Source organism: Grampus griseus (genome assembly GCF_964374135.1).
Source record: "Grampus griseus genome assembly, chromosome: Y".
Taxonomy (NCBI): Eukaryota; Metazoa; Chordata; class Mammalia; order Artiodactyla; family Delphinidae; genus Grampus; species Grampus griseus.
The window spans coordinates 14,818,868-14,839,135 of NC_139016.1; positions in this window are offsets into that span (position 1 = coordinate 14,818,868).

The following is a 20,268-nucleotide window of genomic DNA, read 5'->3' on the forward strand; positions in this document are numbered from 1 at the left end:
AGGCCACCATCAAGACAACCCTCAGAAAGGGAGAAAATATTTGAAAGTGAAGCAATTGAAAAAGGATTAATCTCCAATATTTACAAGCAGCTCATGCAGCTCAATATCAAAAACAAACAGCGCAATCATAAATGGGCAGAAGATCTAAATAGGTATTTCTCCAAAGAAGATATACAGATCACCAACAAACACATGAAAGAATGCTCAGCATCACTAATCATTAGAGAAATGCAAATCAAAACTACAATGAGGTATCATCTCACACCAGTCAGAATGGCCATCATCAAAAAATCTACAAACAATAAATGCTGGAGAGGGTGTGGAGAAAAGGGAACCCTTTTGCACCATTGGTGGGAATGTAAATTGATACAGCCACCACGGAGAACAGTATGGAGGTTCCTTAAAAATCTAAAAATATAACTACCATACAACCCAGCAATCCGACTACTGGGCATATACCCTGAGAAAACCATAATTCAAAAAGAATCATGTACCACAATATTCATTGCAGCTGTATTTACAATAGCCAGGACATGGACGCAACCTAAGTGTCCATCAAGAGATGAATGGATAAAGAAGATGTGGCACATATATACAATGGAATATTACTCAGCCATAAAAAGAAACAAAATTGACCTATTTGTACTGAGGTGGATGGACCTAGAGTCTGTCATACAGAGTGAAGTAAGTCAGAAAGAGAAAAAACAAAGACCCTTGGGTCTTAGCTTCCAGTGTTTCAGACCTTGTGGGTTTACAGGAGGGTCTGGGACTCGCTTCCCTTAGCTTGCTGCTACTTTGCCCCCAGAGGCAGCTTGGGGTATACCACGAGGCCCTCCCACTTAGCCTGGACCTGGGCCCAGCTGGGTTAGGGGCTGAGGAGCTTACAGGGAGACCCAGGGACCACTGGTGGTCAGTGTGTCTTGCTTTCAGCAGGGTCCCTACCTTTCTGGCCATCAGGGAACATGCTTTTCCTCTGCAGAGTGGCTGTAATCCCTGCCTACGCCTTTGGGGAGACAGAACTCTACAATCAGCAGATTTTCACTCCCGGGGGTTTCGTTAATCACTTCCAAAAGTGGTTCCAGAGTATGGTACACAGCTACCCTTGTGCTTTCTACACAAGATAGAACTCCTGGGGAACTCCTGGGGCCTTCTGCCTTACGCTCGGCCTGTAACCACAATTGGTGAGCTGGCCCTTCTGATGGTAGCCTCATCTGGGACACAGGATCCATTTCCAAGGCTGGACCTTGGCTCTGGCCATGTCCAGAGGCAGGGAGGCTGGCCAGGATGAGCACAGGGGTGGGGGAAGTGTGGGGAGAACCCGGGCTTGAGGGCTGAGGCCTATTCTGAGCAGTGAGTCATTCTGATGCTTTCCCTTTCCCTTCTCTGTCTCCCCTGGCAGTTGGGAAACCTCTATCACTGCCCAAGATTGAGAATCTGAGCAAGGAGATGGTGGCAAAATACCACGTGGTCTATATTAATGCCCTGCACAAACTGTTTGACCAGCACAAGACCAAGTTTGGCTTCTCAGAGACCCAGGAGCTGATGCTAACTTGACAGACACCCCCCTGAGGTCTCTCAGCCTGGTTGGAAGGAGTGAAACAGGTGAACAGGAGGACAAAAGTCAGCCATGGGACTCCTGTTCCTGATTCAGCCAGTCCTCACCGAGGCAAGTGTGTGGGTGTGGGTGCCTGTTTGGCTATTTTCTGGTTCCCTCTTCCTCCTTCATTTCTCTCCTTCTAGCTCTTCTCTGCCTTTTCCTCGGGGTTACAAGGAGATGGCCCCAAAGCCAGGGAAGGCCCTAGGGGAGAGGGGTCCTGAAATCTCCCTCACACATGCCCACTCAGCATCAGCACTGAGGAAAACAAGGCACAGAAAAAAAAGCCCATCTTTGTTACTGCCTGTGCCCCACCTAGCCTGTTCTGAGGGCCTAGTATCCCTGCACTTGTCTCTTCTTCTCCAGCTCTTAAGCAGCCCCATCTTCTGGCATCAAGGCTCCTCCAGGACTGGCGGCCTTGAGATCCAGTAGGCTCTGAGTTTAGTCCCCTCCACCTTCATGCCCTGTGACTTGGATCAGTCTTATCTGAACCTGTTTCCTCATCTGTAAAATGGGACAAATAGTCCCTCCCCTGCTTACCTTAAAGGCTGGTGGGATGATGATATCAAATGTGATTGAACTTTGTAAACTGGAGAGTTACACAAAATTATTCTCCTCCAAGCATTTTGCCCACTTCCTGTCCCTGAGCAAGCAATGCCCTAAATTTCATGGCATCTCAATGTTTAAAAGAAAGTTTATCCAACTAAAAAAACATTCTGATCTATTTTTATTTTTTAAAGTTTGTCTTTTAATTTTATTTTTTGGTCACACAGTACCTGGGATCTTAGTTCCCCAACCAGGGATTGAACCCACACCCCTGCATTGGAAGCATGGAGAATTAACCACTGGACTGCCAAGGAAATCCCTAATCTACTTTTTAAAAAACAAAGTTTACAGTTTAAGATCTTGTCAACAGTTGTTTGAAAGTTTAAGTAAACTTTCTAGTTGGGTGACCTTGGGGGAGCTACTTAAACTCTTTAATGTTGGTCTCCTCTGCAAAATGGGACAATACATCATGGGGACCCGGAGGCTGGATCTACCAAAGCTGTTTTGGGCTGAGGCCTGAAGAATTTTATAGATGCTAAGGTCTCAAGCTGAGGGTGACTCCCTGCTGTGTCATTGCCTCAGGACAATGTTCCTTTTTGCAGGACCTCTAGCCTATCAGACATGCGGATACAGGAAAAGACTTAGGTGATAGAGATGGGTGCATGTGAGCTGGGGCAGAGAGAGGATGTGGGATGTTCTGACAGGAAATTCAGATCACCTCCTCCTGCTACCCCTTCTGAAATGGGTGCCTTGGTCTTTCCCCAAGCTCATGTGTGGTGTGAAAGAAACCTCTAGTGGGAATTCCCTTGTGGTCCAGTGGTTAGGATTCTGGGCTTTCCCTGCTGAAGGCACAGGTTCAATACTTGTCGGGGAACTAAGATTCCCCAAGTCACAAGGTACGGCACCACCACCAGAACAACAACAGCAAAAAAAAAAAAGAAGGAGCACCTAGCAGGTAGGAAGTGCTTAAGCCAATCTTAAGAACAAGGGAAAAAGCTTTATTTGCAAAGAATAAACCATTAATTTACACAAACTTACATCCCAGTTTATATACATTATGTATAGTTTATGTACACAGTATCTCACACTGAATGCTGACCCCCAAACAGCACTGGCCTCAGACTCTGTGATGTTGAACCCATCTGGAGCCTTCCATCCAGAGGCAGAAGCTGGGAGAGTGCCCTGGGGAAGGAAGCACTCTGACCAAGGCTGTGGCTATGCTTTCCCTGCCTGGCCAGGCTTCTGATGGGGGCCAAGAAATTCCAGCCTTGAGTCTGTGGGTGGTAGAAATAGGGGGCTGTGTGTGACATGGACTGTTCCCCCCTCACCCTGCTGAGTCTGGAGGTTGGAGCTCCTTCACCTAGGGCAGGTCGCCTTCAGTCTCTGGGCCTCAGTTTCCACATTAGTAACATGCGGTAGAACGTAGGTTGGGCTAGATTCCCTCTAAGGGCCTCTCAAACTCAGTTTCTCTGAATCTATTTGCATCCACCACAAGTTACATAAAACACATATACTCACATGTGGCTCAAAGTCTTTGTTCACCTCCAGGGTTCCTAGCCCTTTACTGCTCATCAAAAGAAATTTAGCTCAGGGTGGATGAAGGGGGAAATAAGGCAAAGACAACATTTTCCAAGGAACCAGTAGCTGAGCAGCCCTCAATAGCTGCTTTTTGTGTCAGCTTTGGCTGTTGAAGCCGAAGAAGCTGGCAAAGCCCCCGCCATGCAATTCTCCTTCAAACCTCTGTCATCCACCTGCTCACAAATGTCTTCATCCCATTCTCTATGCTAGTCTTGGCCTTCTGGAAAAGCCACATCAGCATAATTCCAAGGTGTGAATCTAGTTCCACATTCTGTTAAGAGTAAACTGTTTCAATAACTTTGCAGGAACAGGACTACTTCTTGCTTCCTTCATCACCCCTCTCCCTCCAGGGTTCCTTTCGAGGGGTCGCAATGAATAAAGGAGTCCTGTGTGAATCCTATTTCCCCTCTAATCCCCTCCATATCTGGAGAATAGGGTGGATGTCAAAATGTCCTTTAGGGGAACAATTAAGAAGCCTTTTCCTTCCTTCATCTCACACTCTTTTGGCTTTAGAACGAGACTTCTCTCTGGTCTGCCCTGCATCCCTGAGAGATCCTGGTAGTACAGAGGTCTTTGTGGTATGGCAGAAAGAGATAAGGAGTCACTTAGTAGTGGCAGGAAGTGGCTAGTTCCTATAACCTGTCTGAAGGGTAACCAGAGGAGGTCCTTGTCCACAGTTGGGGCCCATACACAATACTTGGTTGATTTATTGGGTGGATGAAAGAACATGAGGGGCATCCATTCTGCGGGTACTGGAGGCCTGCTGCTTGGACATGGTACCAAGATAATTCTTCTGAACACAAGAGCTCTAAGGCTGGTGGGTGTTTTCCAAAGAAACTGCCTACTCTTTTGCCCCAGAGCCCCTGGCAGCCAAGAGAAGAGGCGTTACCATCAACGAATGAAAACTAGCCTCTTTGGGTTTCTCCCTAGGTCCCTCAAGGATTTGAGCTCCATATTACCATTTTTATTGGTTCTCTCTAGATTTCAAATTCAACACAATGCTGGGGCAGAACAGAATAGCTTTGTAATCACACCTGGTTGAAAGCCCCAGATCTGTGACTTAAGCTGGTAAAAAATGGGATTGATAGTATTATCAAAGGAGATAAGAGAGAAAGCACTTTACAAACTTTATGGACAGGTTCTCATCAGATCCTGCTATAACTGAGGACTGTCTAAGGCACTTTATAGGAGCTGGGGCCCAAACACATGCCTCAAGTTTGCCTCAGCTGGGTGGCAAGGCTGTCACTAGCAACCAGACAATGGTGGCGTAGCTCACCCCCTCTTGCCCTGACCCTTCAAGAGTCAAGTAGTGTATTTGCTTAGAAAGTGAAGGCACAGCAGAGAAATGAATACCTGTTGTTCCTGATGGATTTCAGCTGCCTGAAGGAGCTTATTCCCTCTCTCCTCAAAAGGAAACTTGTTTCAGGAGTAAGAGTAGCAGATTTTACAAGACTGGCCCTTCCAGCTTTGGGTTAGACCCAGCACCTAGATGGGGCCCAGGCAGTTAGAAATAAGGCCCTTGAATGATCTTGTCATATGATTTGATGGGAAGCTTGGGGTTGCGGGGGAAGGTATCTTTGGGCCTGACTAGAGAGCAGAGCCCTGCCCCGTGCCTAGACGCTGCCTCCTGCTGAGCCTTGATTCAGGGGAGCAGCCCTGGAGTCTATGGTGACTCTGCTGTGCTGCGGTTTTCCGGAGCCAGAGAGAAGAAAGGGGGATGTGGTTAGTAGGGCATCAGCTGCTGTCCTTTCAGACAAGGCCTGGGCTAATGACCACTTGGGTTGCAACATACTTGAAGAAAACCCTGTCCTATCCTCAGCTCTTACCCTTTCTAGGTCAGGTAGAAAAGCTCTGTCTTGCCGAGGCCCAGGGTCAGTCTAGGGTTTGGGAATGTTAGTAGGCTAGCATGGTAGCTGCCTAAATATTAGAATTTGAAGGAACTTCTGGAGGTCATCCAGTCCAACCCTTTGCCCCCAGACATGACTTGACTAGATGAATATTTGTGTTGCTTAATAAATGGAAAATTTCCTTTGTGCCCAAGTAATCTAAAGAGTATCCCAGACTCACATAAACACAGGTCCCAGGATAGGCACATGTCTCAGACAGAGGTAGGCTCTGGGGAGGAAGAAAACAGGGGTTCTCCCCAGGTTGTGAAGGGGATAATTGGGGGGAGACCCAAGGAGTCTTCTGACCTTGGAGGGGAGCTGTAAACAAAGTGAAAGACATGTGGCCCCAAGCATGGCCTCTGGTTCCTATGCGGGCAAGTTTCTGAACATGCCCTGAAATTGCTCCAAGGAAAAGCAAACCTCCTGTCCTCAAAGCCCTGCCAGCTGCCGGGATGCAGCTCAGCGAAAGTGGGAAGGCCATCTGGCAGGTTTCTCCCCTGGTCTCTGCCACGAGCACCTGCCTTTCCCTCCTTGCCCCTCTCCTTAGGTTGCAATGCTCCCCTCCCACCCCACCCTTCAGGGTCAGAGGCTCGTCCCACAGTCTGGGCTGCACCTTTGCTAATTCTCGCCTGCTGCCTGAGCCCTTCACTTTAGTGCAACAAAATGACACCCGGGACCTCGAGGTTGAAGAGTCATGCCAGAAGCAGTCAACACCGAGCCAAGGAGGAAGGTTCTGCTTCATGTCAACCCTAGGGCTAAATCAACTGTTCTGTTCACTCAAGGTAATTCTGGAAAGTCAAGCAGACCTTGTTATCCTGGAGCCACTGGGGAATAAATAGCACTGGGACATTTTTCTCTGCGGCTGCGACATCCACACACCTCACTCCACAGCAGCACTTAGAGGTTCTGGAAGTCCTGGCTCCCTAACCTGGGGTAGGAGCAGGGGCAGGGGCAAAATGGGATTGGGGCGTGGGGGTGGGGAGGGAATCTAGGATGCAGGGGTCTCACCCAGCCTGATGGCCCCAAAGAAGGTGGTGTGCTTGCTCACGTTCATGGAGATGTCAGCATGCACAATCTTCACGGCGATCTTCTGCCGCGCTTTGGGAAGGCAGACACCCACCGTGTTACAAGTGTTGTAGTTGGTTTTGCCTGTCTCGATGCTGCAGATGCACTGCAGGAAGGGCTTCTTGTCCACCATCACCTCATAGCTGGCAAAGTCAGTGAAGCTGATGTAGTATACCTGGAGGAGAGGCAACGAGAAGGGATTGGGGGTGAGCGGAAGGAGAGGGTGAGCCCTCCCCAGTGACCAGCAGACGCGACCTGCTCACACAAGCTGCCACTGCACCTCTTGAAGACACGATAGTCAGCCAGCAGGACAGGCGGGGTGACAGGCTTATTCGCTGTCCTGCCTCCCCTCCATTGGGCTCAGGGGGTTAAGCAAACCTTTCTTTCAACAGCACACGGGTGGGACACTCTGCGAGAGCCAGAACCACGTCTCCTTCACTCCTTTACCTCCCCCAGCGCCCCCTCCCCGCCCCCTGCCCTCCTTGGCCCTGGCGTGAAGCACAGTTCTCAGCACACATTAGGTGCTGGATCAGTGCTACAGACACAGATGAAGGTGAATCAATTTCCAATTTCCAGCCCCAGAGACTATTTGTAGATAAACTTAGCAGTTACTGATTCCCCAGAGAGGGCATAGGAACAATTTGCGAGTTCTTCAGTTCTCTCTGCTTGCACCCCCCTCCCCCGCGGCTGAATTTTTCTCACTGATTCTCCCAGTGCCCTTTGGTGCTCTCGTCTGATGACTGGGGAAACAGATGCAGAGGGATGGAGAGCTCTCTGTCACAAATGAGATAAAGAATGTGGAAGGGCAAAACTAACATCGTGGCCAGAAGGAAGTGCTAAGCTGTGTTCAGTGGTATGATGTCCAGGGCATTTTACCAGTTTGCGTGGAGTACAAGGCCTGAGGACACTCCCAGTTCTATCCCAGGCCCAGAAAATTAATATTTCTCTTTTTCACTACCCTTATCCTTCATACCCGACCCCAAGCTTTGATCCCCACCCCCTACCAAATGGCACTTAGGACATTGGGATCATACCCCTGGGGACTGGGACACTCATCTGTTGCCCCATATCACATTATGGAAGGCTGCTCCCACCACAGGCTGTTCAGGAGGCTGCAGTGTATTCAGGCGCCATACAGTTTCTTGGGGCAGGACCCAAGCTGTGCCAAGATGCTCAGTAGGCTCCGCAAATGCTCATGAACCCACCTTCTCTGGCCACTCTCCTGGGAGACCCTTCTGCTGGCTTCATCGTCTTTCTGTCCATCCACCTGCTTGCTTCCCGCCCCTCAGAAGCCCCAGCCTCAAGGCTCGTCCACCTCTAACCCTGAGGAACCACCCCATTGGAGACAAACTACAGGGCTGGAAGTGGATGGGCACTGGTCAACCTGGGAAGTGGGCCCCAGGCCAGGACGAGGACAAAAACAGAGGGAGAAAAGGGTTGGGAGAACAACAGCAGGAAGGAGGCAAGAGTGACAGAGAAGCAGAAAGGTAGAGACAGAAGAAGGAAAGACAGAAATATTTTTGAGGTGGAGAGAAGATCTGGAGGCACACTCTCACTCTTCATTATAAAGCCAGTAGTGTGGGAAGAAGGAGTTCTCCGCAGCCCTGGAACTGACTTTCAAAGAATATACTAAGGCAGAGTTCAAGTTTGGCAGTAGAATCAAACAACTCAGTGGGGAAACTAGGGCCTGGGGCTCTGTAGGAGGGCACAGCTGTCACAATACAATCTAACAGAATTAGAGGTGATGGACCTCTTTTCAGTTTTTCAATCATACCTGGCTAGGAAAAAAAACCAGACAGCCCCCTCTCTCTTTCCTCCCTCTTTTCAACTCCCTCCCAGTGTGGCCCCACCCCCTCCCACCCAAAGCAGGACTTTAGCCATTGGTTGGTCTGGGCTGGCTCCACAGTGCCCCTCTGTGGCCTGCACCATATCTGCATTCTGGATATAAGAAGAGTTAGACCTGAGACTGTACTCATTTCTACCTGACCATAGATGAAGTAGGTGCCATCCACCAGTACCTCCAACTCCCCACTGCAGGGGTGTATCTTAAACACCTTGGGGTTCATGGTGGTGCGAGACCAATCATTGAGCACTCCACTTGAAATATCTCAGTATGAGAGAAGGGCAGTCACTCAGTACATGTCAGAACTATCTGGGCAATAAATACAAGAAATATCAGGCCGTACACAACCCCCAGCCCCATCCCAATACAACCTGGATAGCACTATGGAGTACAGTATGCAGTTTCCTTAAAAACCCAAAACTCACTAGAACCATATGATCCAGCAGTCCCAATACTGGGCACATACCATGAGAAACCCATAATTCAAAAATAGTGAAATACCACACTGTACTTTACAGCATGGTTTACAATAGCCAAGACATGGAAGCAACCTAAGTATCCATTGGTGGATGGATAGATAAAGAGTATATGGCACATATATAAACTGGAAAATTACTCAGCCATATTAGGAAAAGAAATTGAGTTATTTGTAGTGATGGGAATGGACTTAAAATCTGTGGTACACAGTGAAAAAGTCAGAGGGAGAAAACCAAAAACCGTATGCTAACACATATATGGAATTGAAAACAACAGCAACCAGAAATATGGTTTTGATGAACCTAAGGTCAGAACATCAATAGAGAGGCTGATGTAAAGATGGACTTGAGGACACAAAGGGCAAGAGTAGCACTGACATATGTACACTGCCAAACATAAAATAGATAGCCCATGGGAAGCAGTGGCATAGCACAGGGACATCAGCTCAGTGCCTCATGACAACGCAGAGGGATGGGATAGGGAGTGTGGAAGAGAGATTAAAAGGTGGAGGGGATTTGGGGATATAGGTATATATATAGCTGATTTCCTTTGTTATCAAGCAGAAATTTACACAGCACTGTGAAGCAAATATAGTCCAATAAAGATGTTACTAAAAAATCATACCAGAAAAGATTGAAGTAGAAACTAGAAATATAGCAAGGTGGATGAAGCTAAAAGATGGTTCTTTCAGAAAATTAACAAAATTGATAAATCTTTGGCCAGTCTCATCAAGAAGAAAAGGAAGGAGATTCAAGTCAATGAAATTAATAAAAAAAAAACGAGATATTACAACTAAAGATGCAGAATTGCAAAAGTTCATAGAGACTTCCTAAAACAGCTAGATGCCAATACAATGGACAACATGGAAGAGATGGACAAATTCTTAGGATGATACAAATTTCGAAGACTGAACCAGAGAGAAATAGAAAGCATACTCCAACAAATCACAGATGATGAAATGGAAAATGTGACTTATATCTTCCAAAAATCAAAAGTCCAGGTGGATGGCTTCACAGGTTAATTCAATCCAATATTCAGGGAACAGGGTACATCCATTATTCTTAAACCTTTCCCAAAAAGTTCAGATGGAGGAACACTTCCAAATTCATTGTAACAGGCAACCATCACCCTGACAACAAAACCAGACAAACATATCACAAAAAAGAAAATTGCAGGCTTCCCTGGTGGTGCAGTGGTTGAGAGTCCTCCTGCCGATGCAGGGGACACAGGTTTGTGCCCCGGTCCAGGAATATTCCACATGCCACGGAGCAGCTAGGCCTGCGAGCCATGGCCACTGAGCCTGCGCATCCGGAGCCTGTGCTCCGCAACAGGAGAGGCCACAACAGTGAGAGGCCCGTGTACCACACACAAAATAAAATAATAATCAAAGAAAGAAAATTACAGAACGGTATCACTGACAAACAGAGATTCAAGAATCCTCAACCCAAAATAGCAGAGAGAATCCAACAAAGCTTAAAAGGATCATATACCAAGATCAAGTGAGATTTTTCACAGGGATGCAAGGATTCTTCAATGAACACACATCAATCCATGTGATACACCCTATTAACAAATTGAAGGATGATAACCATATGATAATATCAATAGATGTAGAAAAATTATTCGACACAATTCAAAACCACTTTATTACAACAACAACAATAAAAACACCAGAAAGTTGGCAGAGAGGGAACCTTCTCAACATAATAAAGATCATGTATGACAAACCCACAGCCATCATCGTTTTCAAGGGTGAAAAACTGAAAACTACTTCCCGAAAGATCACAAACAAGACAAGGTTGCCCACTCTCACCACTCTTATTCAATATAGTTTTGGAAGTTTTAGCTACAGCAATCAAAGAAGAAAAATAAATGAAAAGAATCCAAATTGGAAAGAAAGAATTGAAATTCTCATGGTTTGCAGATGACATGATACTATATGTATGGAATGCAAAAGAAGCTACCCAAATTCTACGAGAGCTAATCAATGAATTTTGTTAAGTAGCACGATGCAAAATCAATGCACAATAACCTCTTGTATTCCTATACACTAACAATGAAAACTCTGACAGAGAAACTAAGGAAACATTCCCTATTGCTGTTGCAACATAAAGAATAAAACACCTAAGTAGAAACCTACATATGGAGACAAAAACCTCTATGTAGAAAACTATAAGACACTGATGAGAGAAATTAAGGACCATACAATCAGAGAGAGAGATACACAATGTTCTTGGATTGTAAGAATAACATTGTATAAAGGAGTATACAAAACAAAGCAATCTATACATTCAATGCAAACCCTACCAAAATACCAATGACATTTTTCAAAGAAGCACAAACAAAAAATTCACAGTTTGTATGCAAATGTAAAAGAGCCCGAAGACTAAGAGCAAAATGAGAAAGGAATACGGAGCTGGAGGAATCAGGCTCCTTGGCTCCAGACTATACTCCAATATTACAGTAACCAAGAGAGTACGGTACTTACTCAAACACAGAAATATACTTCAGGTAACGGGAGAGAAAGCTGGGAGGTGGGCCCAGGCACATATGGTGAACTTATCTTGGATAAAGGAGGCAACAATATACAATGAAGAAAAGACAGCGTCTTCAGTAGTGGTGCTGGGAAAATTGGTTGGTTACATGTGAAAGAGTGAAATTAGAACACTTCCTAAAACCATACACAAAAATAGACTTCCTAAAACCGTACACAAAAATGGATTAAAGACATAAATAGAGGGCCAGACAATCTAAAACTTTAGATGAAACAGTAGGCAGAACACTCTATGACATAAATCACAGCAAGTTCCTTTTGACCAACCCCTTAGAGAAATGGATATGAAAACAAAACAAACAAATGGGACAAAATGAAACTTAAAAGCTTTGTCCCAGCAACGAAAACCACTTTATGGTGGACAAAAAGAAAACCCTCAGTATGGGAGAAAATATTTGCAAACAATTCAACGGACAAAGGATTAATCTCCAAACTTTGAAAGCAGCTCATGTAGCTCAATATCAAAAAAACAAAAAACCCAATCCAAAAATGGTCAGAAGACCTAAATAGACATTTCTGTAAAGAAGGTATACAGATTGCCAACAAACATATGAAACAATGTTCAACATCATTAATTATTAGAGAAATGCAAATCAAAACTACAATGATATATCACCTCACACCAGTCAGAATGGCCATCATCAAAAAATCTACAAACAATAAATGCTGGAGAGGGTGTGGAGAAAAGGGAACCCTCTTGCACTGTTGGTGGGAATGTAAATTGATACAGCCACTATGGAGAACAGTATGGAGGTTCCTTAAAAAACTAAAAATAGAACTACCATACGATCCAGCAATCCCACTACTGGGCATATATCCTGAGAAAATCAGAATTCAAGAAGAGTCATGTATCACAATGTTCATGGCAGCTCTATTTACAATAGCTAGGACATGCAAGCAACCTAAGTGTACATCAACAGATGAATGGATAAAGAAGATGTGGCACATATATACAATGGAATATTACTCAGCCATAAAATGAAATGAAATTGAATTATTTGTAGTGAGGTGGATGGACCTAGAATCTGTCACACAGAGTGAAGTAAGTCAGAAAGAGAAAAACAAATACCATATGCTAACACATATATATGGAATCTAATAAACAAACAAACAAAATGGTCATGAAGAACCTCAGGGCAAGACGGGAATAAAGACGCAGACCTACTAGAGAATGGACTTGAGGAAAAGGAAGGGGGAAGGGTAAGATGACACAAACTGAGAGAGTGTCATTGACATATATATACTACCAAATGTAAAATAGATAGCAAGTGGGAAGTAGCCGCATAGCCCAGGGAGATCAGCTCAGTGGTTTGTGACCACCTAGAGAGGTGGGATAGGATGGTTGGGGGGAGGGAGAAGCAAGAGGGAAGGGATATATGTATATGTATAACTGATTCACTTTGTTATAAAGCAGAAACTGACACACCATTGTAAAGCAATTATACTCCAATAAAGATGTTTTAAAAAATACATTGTTATAACTATCACTTGTACGTTTCAGGCTTTTACTACATTTAATCCAGAATAAATTTCTTAATGTAATAATTTGTTTAGTGAATTATTTAACATATATCTTGAATTAGATATTTGTATTGCTAATTTTCCATTCATGTTACTAGTATTCACGATCAAGCATTCTTCTTAATGAAAATTGAATTGAGGTTTTTGTCTCTGCTCTACCAACTGTTTAGTAGGGTAGAATGTAGAGTGCAAGTTCTTCTCCAAAGCTGGATTAATTATATAAAGGTATTAATATAGAGAAGATGTCATTAAAATCAATTGATTACTTATGCTTTATTTTTCTTCCTTAATAATATATAGCACATTTTCTATTTAAAAGTTTCTGTTTTCTCCTTTAAGAACTGTTTATTAACTTGAAATTCATGAGCTATCTATATTCCAAACCTTTATTCAACTCATTTTTCTTCTCTGTGTCTAGAAGATTTTGAATCCAAGTAATACTTGCTTTTTTGGGTAGGAAGTATGAGATCATTATTTATTTGTGTAACATTTTATTTTTTTCCCATGTCACATTTCATTTACCCCCTCATGTTTTTATTATTTGATTAACAGTAACAATTTGTCATTGATAAACAAAGACAAATTGTCTCAAAGAAGCAGAGAGGAGTGGAGAATTTCATATCCTGAGGAAGAGGAGAGGAGCTACCCACAAGCCTTCCGCTCAGTGTTTTTTAATCAATAATAAACCAATTAATTCATTTCTAAGTGGTAAATACAAAAAGCATAAAATTTATCATTTTAACTATTTCAAAGTGTGCAATTCAGTGGCAATCATTATATACGTACATACAAACAAACCAACAGGCAGACAGATAGACAATAGATTAGTGGATGCTAGGGGCTGAGAAGAGAAGAGAAAATGAATGACTTAATGGGTACTGAGTTGCACAATCATCATCCCTATTTTGTTCTGAATACATTCATCACTCCCCCCTGAAAACATGGTACCCATTAAGTACTCATTCCCTTTATTTTCTCCCTGGAGCCCTTGGCAACTACTAATCTACTTTCTTTGTATATCAGTTTGTCTCTTGTGGAAAGTTACTATAAATAAAGTCATAAACTACGTGGTCTTTTGTTCCTTAATTCTTTCACTTAGCCTGATCTTTCATTCTTTTTAGTGGTTGAACAATACTCCATTCTTTGTCTCTGCCACATTTTGTTTACCCATTTTCAGAAGATGCATGCTTGGATTGTTCTCACCTTTGGTTTTCACCTTTTCTTTTGGGTATTGTTAATGGTTCTGGTATGAAAATTACATGTAAGGCTTTTTTTTTCTTTTTTGAATTCCTGTTTTTGGTTCTTTTTAGTAACACTTAGAAATTGAATGGGATCGTATTCTAAGTAGGGGAATTGCTGTGTCATAGTGTAGTTGAGCATTCATCAAACTTTTCCAAAGAGCTGCACCATATTTTATTGCTACCAGCACTATGTTCCCTTTTCTTCTATTTGTTGAAAGAGTTTAAGAAGCATTGGTGTTAAGTTTTCTTTAAATCTTCGATAGATTTTGTTGGTAAAACCATCTGGTTCTGTGCTTTTCTTTGCTTGGAGGTTTTTCATAACTGATTTGATTTTTTTACTAGTTACAGGTATTTTAATCTCTTTTTTTTAGTTTGGTACATGTCGTGCTTTTTGAAATGAGTCATTATTATTTGGATTATCTCAGTGATGGGGTAAAAATTGCTCATTGTTTTGACTAGCATCTTCCCATTACCCCCAAACCCAGCTAGGATTTTTATGGTTTCATCTCTTCTATTAGTTGATTGTGTATGGGTGGTTTTATTTATGGGCTCTTATTTCTGCTCCATTGATATACATGTGTTTTTTTATGCCAGTAGTATACTGTTTGGATTACTGTATCTTTTTAATATGGTTTGAAATCAGAAAGTGTAATACCTTCACTTTTGTTCTGTCTCAAGATTGTGTGGGCTCTCAGGGTCTTTTGTAATTCCATATGAACATTAATATTCATCTTTCTGTTTCTGTGAAAAATGCAATTTGAATTTCAATAAGGAGTCAATTAAATCTATGTATGGCTGGGTAGTATGAACACATTAATAATATTAATTCTTCCAATATATGAACACAAGGTAGTTTTCCATTTATTTGTGTACATTTGTACATTGTACAAAGTAGATTAGTAGTTGCCAAGGGCTCCAGGGAGAAAATAAAAGGAATGAGTACTTAATGGGTACCGTGTTTTCAGGGGGGAGTGATGAATGTATTCAGAGCAATACATCCATATTTGTGTCTTCAATTTCTTTCACCAATGTCATTATTTCCAGTGTGTAGATTTTTACCTCCTAAGTTACATTTATTCCTAAGTATTTGTTTTGATGCTATTGTAAATGGGATTGTTTTCCTTATTTCCTTTTCAGATAATTCATTGTTTGTATATAGAAATGCAACTGATTTTTTTATTCCTGTCTTACCCCTAGTTTCTTCATGACTTTTTTTTTCTTAAATTCCATATATATGTGTTAGCAAACGGTACTTGTCTTTCTCTTTCTGACTTACTTCACTCTGTATGACAGACTCTAGATCTATCCACCTCATTACAAATAGCTCAATTTTGTTTCTTTTTATGGCTGAGTAACATTCCATTGTATATATGTGCCACATCTTTATCCATTCATCTGATGATGGACACTTAGGTTGTTTTCATCTCCAGACTGTTGTAAATAGAGCTGCAATGAACATTTTGGTACATGACTCTTTTTGAATTATGGTTTTCTCAGGGTATATGCCCAGTAGTGGAATTGCTGGGTCACATGGTAGTTCTATTTGTAGTTTCTTGGGGAACCTCCATACTGTTCTCCACAGTGGCTGTATCAATTTACATTCCCACCAACAGTGCAACAGGGTTCCCTTTTCTCCACACTGTCTCCAGCATTTATTGTTTCTAGAATATTTTTTCTTTCATTTTTTCTTTTATTTCTTTATTTTTCTCGGTAAGCAGGCCTCTTACTGTTGTGGCCTCTCCTGCTGCGGAGCACAGGCTCCGGATTCGCAGGCTCAGTGGCCATGGCTCACGGGCCCAGCTGCTCCGCGGCATGTGGGATCTTCCCGGTCCAGGGCACGAACCCGTTTCCGCTGCATCGGCAGGCAGACTCTCAACCACTGCGCCACAAGGGAAGCCCTGTTTCTAGATTTTTTGATGATGGCCATTCTGACTGGTGTGAGATATCTCATTGTAGTTTTGATTTGCATTTCTCTAATGATTAATGATGTTGAGAATTTTTTCATGTGTTTCTTGGCAGTCTGTATATGTTCTTTGGAGAAATGTCTATTTAGGTCTTCTGCCCATTTTTGGATTGGGTTGTTTGCTTTTTTCTTATTGACCTGCATGAACTGCTTATAAATTTTGGAGATTAATCCTTTGTCAGTTGCTTCATTTGAAAATATTTTCTACCATTCTGAGGGTTGTCTTTTGGTCTTGTTTATGGTTTCCTTTGCTGTGCAAAAGCTTTGAAGTTTCATTACGTCTCATTTGTTTATTTTTGTTTTTATTTCCATTTCTCTAAGAGGTGGGTCAAAAAGGATCTTGCTGTGATTTATGTCATAGAGTGTTCTGCCTATGTTTCCCTCTAAGAGTTTGATAGTTTCTGGCCTTACATTTAGGTCTTTAATCCATTTTCAGCTTATTTTTGTATATGGTGTTAGGGAGTAATCTAATCTCATACTTTTCCATGTACCTGTCCAATTTTCCCAGTACCACTTATTGAAGAGGCTGTCCTTTCTCCACTGTACATTCCTGCCTCCTTTATCAAAGATAAGGTGAGCATATGTGCATGCATTTATCTCTGGGCTTTCTCTCCTGTTCCATTGATCTATATTTCTGTTTTTGTGCCAGTACCATACTGTCTTGATTACTGTAGCTTTGTAGTATAGTCTGAATTCAGGGAGCCTGATTCCTCCAGCTCCGTTTTTCATTCTAAAGATTGCTTTGGCTATTCGGGTTCTTTTGTGTTTTCATACAAACTGTGAAATTTTTTGTTCTAGTTCTGTGAAAAATACCAGTGGTAGTTTGATAGGGATTGCATTGAATCTGTTGATTGCTTTGGGTAGTAGAGTCATTTTCAAAATGTTGTTTCTTCCAATCCAGGAACATGGTATATCTCTCCATCTGTTTCTATCATCTTTAATTTCATTCATCAGTGTCTTATAATTCTCTGCATACAGGTCTTTTTTCTCCTTAGGTAGGTTTATTCCTAAGTATTTTATTCTTTTTGTTGCAATGGTAAATGGGAGTGTTTTCTTATTTCACTTTCAGATTTTTCATCATTAATGTATAGGAATGCCAGAGATTTCTGTACATTAATTTTGTATCCTACTACTTTACCAAATTCATTGATTAGCTCTAGTAGTTTTCTGGTAGCATCTTTAGAATTCTCTATGTATAGTATCATGTAATCTGCAAACAGTGACAGCTTTACTTCTTGTTTTCTGATTTGGATTCCTTTAATTTTCTTTTCTTCTCTGATTGCTGTGCCTAAAACTTCCAAAACTATATTGAATAATAGTGGTGAGAGTGGGCAATCTTGTCTTGTTCCTGATCTTAGTGGAAATGCTTTCAGCTTTTCACCATTGAGGATGATGTTGGCTGTGGGTTTGTCATATATGGCCTTTATTATGTTGAGGAAAGTTCCCTCTTGGCTACTTTCTGCAGGGATTTTATCATAAATGGGTGTTGAATTTTGTCGAAAGCTTTCTCTGTATCTATTGTGATGATCATATGGTTTTTCTCCTTCAATTTATTAATATGGTTTATCAATGTGATAATATGGTTTATCACATTGATTGATTTGCATATATTAAAGAATCCTTGCATTTCTGAAATAAACCCCACTTGATCTGGTGTATGATCATGGTGTATGATCCTTTTAATGTGCTATTGGATTCTGTTTGCTAGTATTTCGTTGAGGATTTTTGTATCTATGTTCATCATTGATATTGGCCTGTTTTCTTTCTTTGTGACATCCTTGTCTGGTTTTGGTATCAAGGTGATGGTGAACTTGTAGAATGAATTTGGGAGTCTTCCTCCCTCTGGTATATTTTACAAGAGTTTGAGAAGGATAGGTGTTAGCTCTTCTCTAAACGTTTGATAGAATTCGCCTGTGAAGCCATCTGGTCCTGGGCTTTTGTTTGTTGGAAGATCTTTAATCACAGTTTCAATTTCAGTGCTTGTGATTTGTCTGTTCATATTTTCTATTTCTTCCTGATTCAGTCTTGGCACGTTGTGCATTTCTAAGAATTTGTCCATTTCTTCCAGGTTGTCCATTTTATTGACATAGAGTTGCTTGTAGTAATCTCTTATGATCTTTTGTATTTCTGCAATGTCAGTTGTTACTTCTCCTTTTCCATTTCTAATTCTATTGATTTGAGTCTTCTCCCTTTTTTTCTTAAGGAGTCTGGCTAATGGTTTATCAATTTTGTTTATCTTTTCAAAGAACCAGCTTTTAGTTTTATCGATCGTTGCTATCATTTCCTCCATTTCTTTTTCATTTATTTCTCATCTGATTTTTATGATTTCTTTCCTTCTGTTAACTTAGGGGTTATTTTATTCTCCTTTCTCTAATAGCTTTAGGTGCAAGATTAGGTTGTTTATTCGAGATGCTTCCTGTTCTTAAGGTAGGCTCGTATTGCTATAAACTTCCCTCTTAGAACTGATTTTCCTGCATCCCATAGATTTTGGGTCGTCATATCTCTATGATGTTTCTAGGTATTTTTTTATTTCCTCTTTGATTTCTTCAGTGAGCACTCCGTTATTAAGTAGTGTATTGTTTAGCCTCCATGTGTTTATATTTATTACAGTTCTTTTCCTGTAATTGATATCTAGTCTCATAGCATTGTGGGTGGAAAAGATACTTGATAAAATTTCAATTTTCTTAAATTTACCAAGACTTGATTTGTGACCCAAGATATGATCTATCCTGGAGAATGTTCCATGAGCACCTGAGAACAATGTGTATTCTGTTGTTTTGGGTTGGAATGTCCTATAAATATCAATTAAGTCCATCTTGTTTAATGTATCATTTAAAGCTTGTGTTTTCTTATTTATTTTCATTTTGCATGATCTGTCCATTGGTGAAGGTGGGGTGTTAAAGTCCCCTACTATGAATGTGTTACTGTCGATTTCCCCTTTTATGATTGTTAGTATTTGCCTTATGTACTGAGGTGCTCCTATGTTGGTTGCATAAATATTTACAATTGTTATATATTCTTCTGGATCGATCCTTTGATCATTATGTAGTGTCCTTCTTTGTCTCTTCTAATAGTCTTTATTTTAAAGTCTATTTTGTCTGCTATGATAATTGCTATTCCAGCTTTCTTTTGGTTTCCACTTGCATGGAATATCTTTTTCCATCCCCTTACTTTCAGTCTGTATGTGTCTCTAGGTCTGAAGTGGGTCTCTTGTAGACAGGAAATATATGGGTCTTGTTTGTGTATCCATTCATCCAGTTTGTGTCTTTTGGTGTGAGCATTTAGTCCATTTACATTTAAGGTAATTATCGATATGTATGTTCCTATTCCCATTTTCTTAATTGTTTTGGGTTCATTTTTGTAGGTCTTTTCCTTCTCTTGTGTTTCTTGCCTAGAGAAGTTCCTTTAGGAGTTGTTGTAAAGCTGATTTCGTGGTGCTGAACTCTCTCAGATTTTACTTGTCTGTAAAGGTTTTAATTTTTCCATCAAATCTGAATGAGATCCTTGCTGGGTAATGTAATCTTGGTTGCAGGTTTTTCTCCTTCCTCACTTTAAATATGTCCTGCCAGTCCCTGCTGGCTTGCAGAGTTTCTGCTGAGAGATCAGCTGTTAACCTTATGGGGATTCCCTTGTGTGTTATTTGTTGTTTTTCCATTGCTGCTTTTAATATGTTTTCTTTGTATTTAATTTTTGACAGTTTGATTAATATGCGTCTTGACATATTTCTCCTTGGGTTTATCCTGTACGGGACTCTATGTGCTTCCGGGACTTGATTAATTATTTCCTTTCCCATATTAGGGAAGTTTTCAACTATAATCTCTTCAAATATTTTCTCAGTCCCTTTCTTTTTCTCTTCTTCTTCTGGAACCCCTATAATTCGAATGTTGGTGCATTTAATGTTGTCCCAGAGGTCTCTGAGACTGTCTTTAGTTCTTTTCATTCTTTTTTCTTTATTCTTCTCTGCAGTAGTTATTTCCACTATTTTATCTTCCAGGTCACT